The 14,470-nt window shown below is 40.9% G+C and overlaps 1 protein-coding gene across 7 annotated transcripts in view; it reads right to left on the bottom strand.

Annotated features, from left to right (window-relative positions):
- TMEM164 (transmembrane protein 164) overlaps positions 1-14,470 on the bottom strand; it is a 161,754-nt gene that overhangs the window by 74,318 nt on the left and 72,966 nt on the right. The window contains exon 1 of one of the 7 annotated variants that reach the window (XM_073885780.1): positions 9,971-10,344. The exons of the other annotated variants lie outside the window; for them this stretch is intronic. The gene's annotated coding sequence lies outside the window, so the exon portion shown is untranslated. Of the gene's footprint in view, positions 1-9,970; positions 10,345-14,470 lie in introns of those variants that run through there. 7 annotated transcript variants of the gene reach the window in all.

Raw genomic sequence — 14,470 nt, forward strand, 5'->3', positions numbered from 1 at the left:
AATACCATCCACTTTCTTCAAAGAAATGGAACAAAGAGCCCTAAAATTTGTATGGAACCAGAAAAGACCGCGAATAGCCAGAGGAATGTTGAAAAAGAAAAGCAAAGCTGGTGGCATCACAATTCCGGACTTCCAGCTCTATTACAAAGCTGTCATCATCAAGACAGTATGGTACTGGCGCAAAAACAGACACATAGATCAATGGAACAGAAGAGAGAGCCCAGAAATGGACCCTCAACTCTATGGTCAACTAATCTTTGACGAAGCAGGAAAGAATGTTCAGTGGAAAAAAGACAGTCTCTTCAACAAATGGTGTTGGGGAAAATGGACAGCCACATGCAGAAGAATGAAACTGGACCATTTCCTTAAACCACACACAAAAATAGACTCCAAATGGTTGAAAGACCTAAACGTGAGACAGGAGTCCATCAAAATCCTAAAGGAGAACACAGGCAGCAACCTCTTTGACCTCAGCCGCAGCAACTTCTTCCTAGAAACATCGCCAAAGACAAGGGAAGCAAGGGCAAAAATGAACTATTGGGACTTCATCAAGATAAAAAGCTTTTGCACAGCAAAAGAAACAGTCCACAAAACCAAAAGACAACCGACAGAATGGGAGAAGATATTTGCAAATGACATAGCAGATAAAGGGCTAGTGTCCAAAATCTATAGAGAACTTATAAACTCAACACCCAGAGAACAAATAATCCAATCAAGAAATGGGCAGAAGACACGAACAGACATTTTTCCAAAGAAGACATCCAAATGGCCAACAGACACATGAAAAAGTGCTCAACATCGCTCGGCATCAGGGAAATTCAAATCAAAACCTCAATGAGATACCGCCTCACACCAGTCAGAATGGCTAAAATTAACAAGTCAGGAAATGACAGATGTTGGCGGGGATGTGGAGAAAGGGGAACCCTCCTACACTGTTGTTGGGAATGCAAGCTGGTGCAGCCACTCTGGAAAACAGTATGGAGGTTCCTCAAAAAGTTGAAAATAGAGCTACCATACGATCCAACAATTGCGCTACTGGGTATTTACCCCAAAGATATAAATGTAGGGATCTGAAGGGGTACGTGCACCCCGATGTTTATAGCAGCAATGTTCACAATAGCCAAACTGTGGAAAGAGCCAAGATGTCCGTTGACAGAGGAATGAATAAAGAAGATGTGGTGTGTATATATCACACACATATATATACATATACATAGAATGGAATATTATGCAGCCATCAAAAGGAATGAGATCTTGCCATTTGCAATGACGTGGATGGAACTGGAGGGTGTTATGCTGAGTAAAATAAGTCAATCAGAGAAAGACATGTATCGTATGACCTCACTACTATGAGGAATTCTTAATCTCAGGAAACAATTTGAGGGTTGCTGGAGTGGGGGTGGGGTGGGAGGGATGGGGTGGCTGGGTGATAGACATTGGGGAGGGCATGTGCTATGGTGAGCGCTGTGAATTGTGCAAGACTGTTGAATCACAGATCTGTACCTCTGAAACAAATAATGCAATATATGTTAAGAATAAAAAAGAAGAAGAAGATAGCAGGAGGGGAAGAATGAAGGGGGGAAAATCGGAGGGGGCGACGAACCATGAGAGACGATGGACTCTGAAAAACAAACTGAGGGTTCTAGAGGGGAGGGGGGTGGGGGATGTGTTAGCCTGGTGATGGGTACATTCTGCATGGAGCACTGGGTGTTATACACAAACAATGAATCATGGAACACTACATCAAAAACTAATGATGTAATGTATGGTGATTACCATAACAATAAAAAATTTTAAAGAAAAAAAAAGAATAATACTCTGTGACCAAGTGTTTTTTGTCCTGGTAATGAAAAGTTGATTCAGTGTTTGAAATTCAAGTAATAAATTCCACCAGATTAACAGTGTAAAGAATACAAAGTATATGGTCATATCAACTGAAATAGAAAAGACATTTGCCACAAGTCAACATCTATTTTTGATAAAAAATACCAACAAATTAGGAATAGTAGGGAACTTCCTCAACCTGATAAAGGACTTCTCAAATAATACTACACCCAGCATCGTAATTACTGGTGAAAACCTGAATGCTCCCCCTACTAACATCAGGAACAAGAGTGCCCACTCTCAAAATCAATAAGGCACCAAAAATAAGAAAGACTGGAAAGGAAGAAATAAAGCTGTCCCCATTTGCAAAGAACATGCTTATATATGTAGAAAATCTCAAAGAGTCTACAAAATAACTCCTAGACCTGATGCATGAATTTAGCAAGGTTGTAAGGTCAACACATAAACATCAGTAATATTTCTACATAATAACAGTACAAAATTAGAAACCAATTTTTTAAAATATTTTATTTGAAAGAGAGAGAGAGAGAGCGAGCAAGCATGGGGAAGGCAGAGGGAGAGAGGGATAATCTCCAGCAGACTCTGCACTGAGTGGAGAGACTGACACAGGGCTCAGTCCCAGGACCCCGAGATCATGACCTGAGCTGAAACCAAGAGTCGGACACTTAACTGACTGAGCCACTCAGACACCCCTGGAAACCAATTTTTTTTTAAAAAAATACTATTTATAATATCTCCCCCCACAACCAAAATAGTTAAGTATAAGTCTAAGAAAATATGTACAGAATCTATATACTGAGAACTGTAAAAAGTTCATAAAAGACATGAAAGAGAACCTAAAGAAATAGACATACCATGTTCAAAGCCTGAAAGGCTTAACATAGCAAAGATGTCAATTCTCACCAAAATTATCTATAAATTCAATGTACTTCTGACCAAAATCCCAACAGGATATTTTACATACAGATAAGCTGACTCTAAAATGTATATGGAAGGGTAAAGAAAGTAGAATAGCTAAAGTAGTTTTGTAAAAGGAGAAGAAAGATGAAGGAATCACATTACCAGATTTTAAGGCTTACTATAAAGCTATAGCAACCAAAATAGTACAATACTGGCCAAGAAAAGACAACAATCAATGAAACAGAATAGTCCAGAAATGGACCCAGAGTGATATAGCAATTTGATTTTTTGCAGTAGTGCAAAAGCAATTCAGTGAAGAAAAGCCATAGCCTTTTCAATAAAGGGTATTACAGTAATTTGACATAATATATAAAATAATGCATTTAACCTAAACCTCACAACTTACATAAAAGCTACATCATAAATCTAAACAGAAAATGTAGGGGCTTCCAGGTGGCTCAGTCAGTTAAGTGCCTGCCTTCAGCTCAGGTCATGATCCCAGAGTCCCAGAATAGAGCCCTGCATCAGGCTCCCTGCTCAGTGGGGAGTCTGCTTTTCCCTCTCTCTCTCTTTCTGCTTCTCCCCCTGCTCATGCTCCCTCTCAAATAAATAAATACAATCTTTAAAAAAATCTTCAAAGAAAATGTAAAATTATAAAAGTTTTATAAGAAAACACAGCAGAAAATCTCTATGACCTTTAGTTAGGCAAGTAGTTCTTAAACATGACACCAAAAACACAAAACGTTCAAAAAATGATAATCTGAACTTAGTCAAAATTTAAAATTTCGCTGTGTCAGACACTTTGACAAAAATGACCACACAAACTATAGAATGGGAGAAAACATATGCAAATAACATACCCAACAAAGGACTTTTACCCAGAGTATATAAAGAATATTCATACTCAATAATAAGAAAACAAAAACCCAATTAAAAAATGGGCTAGAAAACTTGAACAGACATTTCACCAAAAAGGATATATGGATGGCAAATAAGCACAGCAAAAGAGGTTCCATATCATTAGGGAAATGCAAACTAAAACCACAATAAGATACAACTCCTCACCTGTAAGAATCACTAAAATAGAAATACTAACAATAGCAAATGTTAGAAAGACTGTAGAGAAATGGGAACTCTCATAATACAATGCTGGTGGAAATGTAAAAACAATTTGGAAAACAGTTTGGAAGCTGCTTCTAAAGTTTATAAAAAGCTTTAAAAGTTAAAAATACTCGTATCATTTGACCCAATTATCCTGCTGCTACCTATTTACCCTGGTTTAGTTAAAGCGTGTTTACACAAAAACCTTTACACAGATGTTCATAGCACCTCTGGCCAAAATCTGCAATCAGCCCAGATGCCCTTCAAGGGGTGAATGGATGAACAAATTGTGGTATAGACATACCAATAAAATGTGGTATATACATACTCATTAACAAATATATGAATGAACTCATATATACAAGAACTTGGATGACTCTTAAAGCTGTGTGAATAAAGCCAGTCTCAAAAGGTTACATACTACAGGATTCCATTTTGATGATATTCCCTAAACAATAAACCTATAGTGAAGGAGAGCTAATCAATGGTTGCCGGGCTTTAGGGATATGCTAAAAGAGTCCTGTAGGTTGAAACAAAAGGACACCAAACCATCACTCGAAGCCATATAAAGAAATAAAGATCGTGGTAAAGGTAAATACATGGGCAATTATAAAAGCTAGTATTATCTAAACAGTTTATAACTCCAACTTTTTGTTTTCTACATAATTTAAGAGATTAATATGTTCAAAAAACCATAGTATGTAAAAACTACTATTATAATTTCGGTTTGTAACTCCACATTTTGTTTTCTGCATAATTTAAGAGACTAATGCATTTGAAAATAATTACTTTATGTTTTGGGGCACACATTGCATAAAGACGTAATTTTGTGCCATCGATACCTGAAAGGGGTGGGCATGAAACTATAAAGGAGCAGCGTTTTGTATGTTATTTAAATTAAGCTCATATAAACTCAAAGTAAAATGCTATAACTTTAGGATATTAAATGTAATCCCCATGATAACCACAAAGAAAACAGTTAAGGAATATACACAAACAGAAATGATAAGGGAATTAAATTGTTAGACTACTGAAAAATCAACCAAACACAAAAGAAGACAGTAATGCAGGAAATGAGGCACAAAAAAAATTATACAGCATATGGAAAACAATTAGCAAAATTACAGAGGTCCCTCCTTATCAGTAATTACTTTAGATGTAAATGGATTAAAACTGTCCAACTAAAGGACAGAGACTGGCTGAATGAATAAAAAACATGATCCAATTCTAGGCTGTCTACAAGGGACTCACTGTAGATTCAAAGACACAGGCTGAAAGTGAAAGGATGGAAAAAGATATTCCATGCAAATGGTAACCAAATAAAGAGCAGGGGTGGCTATACTAATATTAGGCAAAATAGACTATAAATCAGAACAGTTTATAAGAGACAGAAGATATTATTTATTAATAAAACATTCAATATCACAAAAAGATGTAACAATTATAAACATTTACATACTTAACAACAGACCATCAGCATATATAAAGCAAAAATGGACAGATTCAAAGGGAGAAATAGACAGCTCTACAGTAATAGCTGGAGACTTACACACTCCACTCTCAATAACAGACAGAACAGCAGAGAGAAGAAAAGCAAGGAAATAAAGGACCTGAACAACACAATAAACCAACTAGATCAAACAGACGTATACAGAACACTTTAACCAACAACAACAGAATTCATTCCTCTCAAGTGCCCATGGGACATTTTCTGGGATAGATCACAGGTTAGGCCATAAATTAAGTTTCAGTAGATTTAAAAAGGCAGATATCAGGCACCTGGGTTGTTCAGTCGGTTAAGCGTCTGCCTTCGGCTCAGGTCATGATCTCAGGGTCCTGGGATCGAGCCCCGCATCGGGCTCCCTGCTCAGTGGGAAGCCTGCTTCTCCCTCTCCCCCTATCCCTCCCCCTGCTCATGCTCTCTCTCTCTCAAATAAATAAAATCTTTTTTTAAAAATTTAGAAAAGGTAGATATCATACAAAGTATCTGGTCTAACCACAACACTATGAGGTTAAAAATCAATAATGGAAGTAAAATGAGAAAATTCACAAATGTGTGAAAATTAAATAACACACTCTTAAACAACAAATGGATCAAAGAAGGAATCACATGGGACATTAGAAAATGAAATGCAAATCAAAATCCCAATTAGATACTATCTGACACTATTAGAACGGCTACTACAAAAAAAAAAAAAAAAACACCCACAGAAAATAACAAATATTGGCAAAGACGTGGAGAAATTGGAACTCTTATACACTCTTGGTGGGCATGTAAAATGGTACAGCAGCTGTGTAAAACAGTTTGGCAGTTCTTCAAAAAATTAAAAATGAAATTACCATATGATCCAGCCATTCCACTTCTGGGTATATACCCAAAAGAATTGAAAGCAGGGTCTCTAAGGAACATTTGTACACCCATTTCATAGCAGCATCATTCACAACAGTGAAGAAGTGCAAGCAACTCATAGACTGTATACCAAAAAGTCAATTTTATAGTATGGTAATTAAATTTAAAAATATATATGAAAAACAAAACACTGAACTCCCCTGGTTTCCACTTTGACAACCACAAAATAAATGGCCTGAGATTCTAAGAAGCCTTTTAAACAATGTTTCTTCACTCTAGTTCTCTACATTAAAATTTTCTTACATACAGAAAAGTATAAAAAGGGTAAGAACCTCTGTGCCCACCATCCTACTTTGGTCAATTTGAACATTACGGATTCAGCTGAAGCCCTGTGGACCCCTCCTGAACACTATCCATCCCCTCCACTCCCTAACCAGAGGAAACCTTTATTCAGAAATAGTGGGATTCCTTCCTATGATTATATAGATTTATTACATTTGTATGTATCCACAAACCATAAACATTGTTGCTTCCTGATTATCCCATGAAATAAATGATGTACTCTCTCTCTATCCTTCTGCAAATTACATTTTTCACTCGACACAGCTTTGTCATGTTGGTAGACACCAGGATCTACGCTTTCCCTTCAGCCAGAAGCTACGTTGAGATTTATTTTCCATAACGTGTATTATACAAACAATCAATCTATTGCCACTAACCAGAGTCCTTCCATTCTGACCTTCTCTTTTCCATCGGCCCTTGGCCTGAGTGAGAGTGTGCACTTTTTTTTTTTAAAGATTTTATTTACCCATTTGACAGAGAAAGAGATCAGAAGCAGGGGGAGTGGGAGAGGGAGAAGCAGGCTTCCCGCCGAGCAGGGAGCCCGATGCGGGGCTCCATCCCAGGACCCCGGGATCATGACCCGAGCCGAAGGCAGACACTCAACCGACCGAGCCACCCAGGTGCCCCGAGCGTTCACTTTCTGCCCACCGTGTGAGGCTCCGCAGCACAATTCTGTCAGACAGCAGGAAATGCAGTCAGGATCTCACATTTTTTAACTCACATATCAGAAACCAGGACAAAAATTGCTGAACCTAGGTAGAGATCATATAAGTGTTTGGTGTGCTGCCCTGATCCTTTCTGGACGTTTGAAATTTGTTCAGGATAAGAGCTGGAAAAGAAAAAAAACAAGAAAAGAAAAACAAGTATAACAAGAAAGTTTGACTGGTTTTGCCTGTGCACAGGAAGATAGAAGACTTTAGAGACTATTAAAGATAGAATACAGGACTGATTGTAACTGGTGCTTTCCCACCTGCTTTGCTCCAGACCAAAATGTGGCACACAACTGCAGAGGCTGCAGAACTTTCTTTTCCTGTGAAGTCCAGACAGTTGGCCAAAGCCCCGATATGCAAGGCGCTCAACTAATAAACGGGGCTCCTTATCCGAAAGCAGTCTGCTTTCTGAAATTCTGCTTGTTTGAATGAAAACAGTCTTCATTCCCTGGGACCCTAATTCTAACAGCAAGGTAAGTAAGTAAGATGGTGAAGCATCAAGACAAAACTCAGGTTATATATTTTTAACATTTACTGATTAGTCTGTTAGGGTCGATGCTAAAAGATGAACACGGAGCAGCTCATCTAATTGTTACCATCACTCAAGGAAGCAGTTACTATTCATAACATTCTTTTACCAGTGAGGAAATGGAGGCTGAGACTGTCAGCCTTGCTCAGAAGACTGAAGAGGTGGCCAAACCACAACTATATAACCTAAGCCATCTACTTTCACAGCACCACGTAAGATTCCTTTAAAACAGTATTTGTCCATCAAACCACAGGTGGAATAACAGGGTGCTGTTTAAATACGTCACATTCTATTCATTCGAATGATCAACTATCAAATACTATGCTGTCATTAGAAATCATGTGCCTTAAGGAGGGCACTTGATGGAATGAGCACTGGGTGTGATATGTAACTGATGAGTCACTACACTCTAGCTCTGAAACTAATAATATACTCTATGTTAATTAATTGATTTTAAATTAACAACAACAAAAGAGAAATCATGTGCAGAAGAATACTTAATGACCTGGGGAAACAATCCTGGTATATTAACTTTGGAGAGATTACAAATCGTATCTTTGGAGATGCCTAGAATAATCCCAAATTTGGTTTTTAAAAATGGGTACGGGGGCACGTGGGTGGCTTGGTTGGTTAAGCGTCTGCTTTCGGCTCAGGTCATGATCCCAGAGTCTTGGGATGGAGCCCCGCATTGGGCTCCTTGCTCGGTGGGGAGCCTGTTTCTCCCTCTCCCCTGCTTGTGCTCTCTCTCTCTCTCACTCTCTCTCTGTCTCAAATAAATAAAATATTTAAAAAAATAAAAATAAATAAAAAATGGGTATGTACATGCAGAAGACTGGGAGGACATTATACCCACGTTATTACCAGAGGAATTATCAGGTACTCTCCTTATCTATGTGGTTGCTTTCTGTAACGTTTGATGTTTTTCTTCCAGTGATGGTAGATGACTTTTATAAAAACAAAATATTTCTATCTTTTCATTACCCACCGCACAGCACCTACGGATCTTGCCCAAACCTCATCTATTATGCTGTACTGTTTTTGTTTTTTTTTCTGGAATTGCTTTTGCCTGATATATAGCATCGTAGATATGCCACTTAGCTTCTGTAAGGACTGGGTGGGCTGACAAAGTAAAAAGAGGCCCCAAATGATCAGTCCCCATTCTTCTGCAGAATACTGCCTTCCATGCTTTCCCAGATGGGAAAAGTTACCTGTATCCCCAGCATTCCTTTTACCAGGAGATGGTAAACATCCAAACACATGTTTAAAGCCGAGCAGCCCAAGAGGAAGAAAAAAAGAAAAAAGAAAAGAAAGAAAAGCAGTCCCCACGCCAGAAACCTTCAGCGAGATTTCCTGGAGAGGATTTGGTTGGGGCACTGAGAATACTCAGAAGATATGGGCCAGGACTGGAGCAGCCAAAGCTCCCAAAAGAGAACAAAATTGAATATGTACAAGTGAGAAGGAAGGCAGCTTCTGGTGTGTACGGAAGGAGAGGAGGCCCATGGACAACCAAAAGCAGCTTCCCCCCTCTAAGCATTAAGAAAGAATATGTATGGATGCAAGGCAGCAACCTGACGGGTTAATGGCTCTTAGGAAAGCAGGCGCCAGAACAGCATTCTGCGTAAGACAAGAAACTGGTCTCCTTGCACTGCTACTTACTTACGATGGATTTCTAGGTGTCTCTCCCTTTTAAACCTGCAGCATTCATATGTAGGGCTTTCTCTCCCTTGCCAAGATCACAGTCTTAATAAAGCTGCTCGGGTCAGAGATGGTCTCCCAAACACCCTGCGCAGTGAGTCCAAAGCTAAGCCCAAAAGCAGCTACCTCCCAGGTCAAGGTGCCAAAAGGCTGCTCTTTTGGAGGTCCCAGGGCAGCCGATGTGTCGCACACTAGAAAAGGGGGTGCTGCGATGGTCAAGCCATTCTGAGACATTAAGACACAGGAGGTCCAACCTGCGCCCCCCTCCTGAACTCAGGACAGTCCCGGTAAGAGGAAGGCTCCCTGCTCCAAGTCCCACTGTTTAACAATTGGAAAGTACAATAAGTGGGATCTAGAAAAAGAGAAGGTCGTGGGGCTCCTGAACTCTTGTAATACCATGTGGCCCAAAGGCCAACAGGGCATCAATCTTGTAACACCAAGATCACATGTCAGGCTGCCCTCATTCCCCTCACCCAGCGCCATGCTTCCCTCACCTACCTTGGCTCACACCCGGCCTACAGTCCTCTCTCCAGCCAGCAACGCGCCCCCTGCTCTCTGCAGCACAGATGAAATTTCATCTCATCTCCTTCAAAATCCTCTCCAGACTGAGTCAGCAGATACTCATGACCAAATAATCCCACTTGCATCACAGATCCACTCCTCTCCATGTGGACATGAAAATGAGCAGATTTAAGGGTTTCCGCTTGCTCACGGGGGAAGGGCCACGGTATACTTCCCGAGGCAGAAGATGTGTGCTAGCTCTCTGCTATGCACTTTTCTTATGGGGCAGGGTAGGGGAAGAGCTCCCTGCCATTCAGTCGGCACTGCTCAGTGACTCACTCTCCGAGTCCCCCCCCGACCCTTGCGGCACACACTTGGATAACCAGGCACATTAAGCCGTGGATGCTCACAAGGCAGCTGAACTGTCTGATCACAACCCAAAGCCAGGGAAATCTTAACAGCCACTCCCTTTTCCTTCATTTGGTCCTTCAAAATACCCCAGCTCAGAGAGAGGAGAGTTCCAAAAGGCTGGCTTCCCTAAGAGGCTCCCAGTCTCTTGTGAAACCAAGAATTTCACCCTCTTCAAAAAAAAAACACAAAAAACAAAAAACAAACCAGCAGGCAGGATGCCAACAAGTAAGCTGAAAACTAAGAGGCTGACTGCACTCAGAGCGCTCTGTGGTGCTGGGATCCATGGAGACTGGGAAGGGGGAGTGAGTGCATGCCACCACGTGGTGACAACACCCTCCTTCAGCCAGGATAACAGACCCAGCAGAGACCAGGAAAGTCCAAACCACTGCATGCTGGGAGAGGGGGGAGAGTAATATACATGGACCTCGATTTGCTAACTCTGCTCCAAGAACAGCATTAAACACACCAGAGACCTTCTCCCTTGAGCAGATGGAAGACCCCGTTTGGACCTGGAGCTCGTTCAAGGTCTTGGTCAAGCTGAGGGAGGCCAAGGCTGGAGCCGGGAAGCAGGAGCATCCTCTCCACACCGCTGAGAGAAAAGTGGCGTGGGGTCCCCAGAATGGCATTGTTCCCGATGCCGAGGGCCCGGGTCTCCAGCTGACAGGTGAATCCCGATGGCTCAGGAATCTTGGCAAGGAGGGGTGCAGAACCAGCGGACTGTGACTAGTGGCTCCTCTTTTTTATCCAGTGAGTCTGCTACGCATAGTTAATAACTAAAAAGCTAGCATTTTCTAGCCCCGAGAAGAGACCCCTGCATCTACAGACGTATTGCCAGTCACCAAGAAGGAAGGTCTTGGGAGTGCAAAATCCCTGATCTGATCCTTATGCCAAAAAGTGTAACTATGAACTCTGTGTCTCTCCATCCCTAAAGACCATGGGATGATGTCACCACGATGAACCGCAGTTTTCCAGAACCCTGCCCTATTCTCACTAAGGTATTCCTCAACAGTGGCACTGTCCTGCTGGATACATTTAATTTCTTCCTCCCTCCCTCTCTTTCCATGTACTAGATTTAATTGCTCTAAACTCAGGGTCAGCAAAATATGGTCGCCCTCTTATGTTCTGGATTTTTTTTGGGGGGGTGTGGTAAAATACACATATCACAAAATTTACCATCATAACCATTTTTAAGTAGACAGTTCAGCGGCATTAAGTCCATTCACATTGTTATACAATCATCACCATCATTCAGCTCCAGAACTTTTTCATCTGGTTGCCCTGTGTTTGTAAATAAAGTTTTATTGGAACACAGCCAAGCCCATTCACTTAGGTACTATCTACGGTGCTTTCACACTACAAAAAAGTTACATCGTTAAAACAGAGATCATATGGCCCACAACATTCAGAAAGTTTACTATCTGGCCCTTTACAGAAAAAGATTGCCGACCTCTGCTCTAAACCAAAATGTGCACTAAATTTCTAGTTTAAAACAGCACTTGGCTGGGATGCCTAGGTGGCTCAGTCAGTTAAGCATCTGCCTTCGGCTCGGGTCATGATCCCAGGGTCCTGGAATCGAGTCCCGCATGGGGCTCCTTGCTCAGCAGGGAGCCTGCTTCTCTCTCTGCCTGCCATCCTCCTGCTTGTACACTCTCTCTCTCTCTGACAAATAAATAAATAAAATCTTTAAAAAAATAGCACTTGGTTAACATCCAATAACACAGCCCCTCCCAGCTTCCTACTAAAATTCCTACAAAAAGACAGAAAAAGGTAAAAAGATAAAAAATTAAAAAATAAAAAACCCCAGATCACTGAAAACTTAGACCGATGGTCGTCATCCTATTACGAGTCTCTGGCAGAAATCTCCACTACCAATACGGCTAATGCCGAAATGAGGGGGAAAAAAAAATCTGTGGCCAACACATGGAGCAGAAACCTGAAACAAGACAGGAAGACAGAGTCCATCCTGCCACTGTCGGCCTCGTGGCTTAGAAATCCAGTAACCAGCACTCTGGACAGTCATGCCTCCACTCCACCACAGCTCTCAAAGGAAATCAAACTGCTCTATATGCATCTGGAGACTGCTCCCCCAAATCAAAAGGCTGGAAGTGATGGCTTTGGGGCTGGCACACTGTGTCCTGGAAGTGGGAGTCTGCCCAAGTAGAACTCAGGTAGCAGTGTGTGGGGGAGGTTGTAGTTTTTCACATACCGTATCTGCTCAGAGTACCAAAGAACCTAGTGGTAGGGGTAAGTGATTCCGCCCAGGTCCGGCAAGAACCCACTAGATGAAGCTGCTAAGCACACTGGCAAACAGGCTAGAAGCCACGGACCTGCCACCAAGAGAGGAGCTGAGAAGGGCTTCTAGCCAATACCAAAGAGAACATGATAATACTCAAAGACAATCCAGAGACCCTACCTTGGACAAATAATAAATAAATCCTCCTTTGAATATGTATAAACATACCCAAAAAACAGCATGGTTCCTACGAAAGGCTCTGGGAGCAGAAGTGCGTATCATTCTGAAGACTTGGAGGAAGCGCAAAAGTCTGGATTTAGTGTCTGAACCCGGAAGAAGTATTTTACAAAACTGCATCCTCAGTAGAATCTGAGAAAACATGGACTCGCTGAAACAGGTATAGAATGCCATCAGAATAAAGCATATTGAGAAGGAGAGGTGCACGTGACTCTTGATCTCGGGATCGTGAGTTCGAGCCCCACGCTGGGTGCAGAGATTACTTAAAAAAAAATACTGAGAAGGAAAGACACCAAACTGGGGAGAAAAGATAGAGCAGCAAAGCAAGAAAGAATTAGAAAGAAATGAAGACTGTAGCAGCAGAAATAAATATCACATTGGAGATGGCAAAGAGCAAAATCAATCAAATTCGTAGTACAGAAGCCAATCCTGAATCTCTCCCGCGCATGCAGAGGAAAAGGAAAGCTGACCCTAGAAATCCACAAAGGTTGTTATTAGGAAATCTATTCATTTAACATACCAAATGGGGAGGTCAAAGGAGAAAACCCAAATGAACCTCTCAACAGATTCTTAAAAACCATTAGCTAAATTAGCTACATTTGACAACCATTCCTGATTTAAAAAAAAAAAAATGGTAATTTAAGAATAAGAGAATTCCTTAACATTATAAAGGACATCCAATCTAAACCAACAACCTTCATCAGAATCAACAGCAAAACACTAGAAACATTTTCATTAAAATCAGAAGCAGGGAAACAATTCCTGCCAGTATCACTGTTATTTAACATTGTCCTAGAAGTTCTAGCCAATACAGTCAGGCTTGAAATGGGGGATAGGAGGAAGATTCGCTCTTTATAAGGAGGTAAGATTACCATATGGTTGTTGATACCATTAATTTCCAAAATAATCCAAGTGAAGCAACTGAAAAACTATTAAAATAGTTAAGCATGGTGGCCAAATATAAAATGAACATGCATAATCAAAATCTTGCCTATGTTCCAGTAATAACTACTTTGAAAATACAATAAATAATAAATAAATTATACCATAAACTACAAACTGTCCGGGAATGACCCTGATGAGAGATATGTGGGATTCACACACGCATGCACCCACCCTTAAAGAACATGAAAGAAAACCTGGATACATTAAGAAATTTACCACATCTTTTCCCATATGTACAGACTGTATTATAATGATGTTAATGACATTTTAGGTTTAAAGTCATTCCCATCAAAACTAATAGAATTTGAGATTTTTATTTATTTATTTATTTGACAGACAGAGACAGCAAGAGAGGGAACACAAGCAGGGGGAGTGGGAGAGGGAGAAGCAGGCTTCCCGCGGAGCAGGGAGCCCGACACGGGGCTGGATCCCAGGACCCTGGGATCATGACCTCAGCCGAAGGCAGATGCTTAACGACTGAGCCACCCAGGTGCCCCAAAACTAATAGAATTTTAAGAAGAGTCTGACAAAAAGATTCTAAGTTCCTTTGGAAGGAAATAGTGGTTCAGACTAGCCAAGAAAAAAGTGTGGGTAAAGTAACAGGCTATGAACAATGGCAAAGAGAAATCTGGCCTGCTAGCTGTTGCAAAGATGAGAGTATGAAACTGGTG

The sequence above is a fragment of the Callorhinus ursinus genome, unplaced genomic scaffold, assembly GCF_003265705.2.
Source record: "Callorhinus ursinus isolate GAN/ISIS: 27379988/994484 unplaced genomic scaffold, GSC_fseal_2.0 scaffold65, whole genome shotgun sequence".
Taxonomy (NCBI): domain Eukaryota; kingdom Metazoa; phylum Chordata; class Mammalia; order Carnivora; family Otariidae; genus Callorhinus; species Callorhinus ursinus.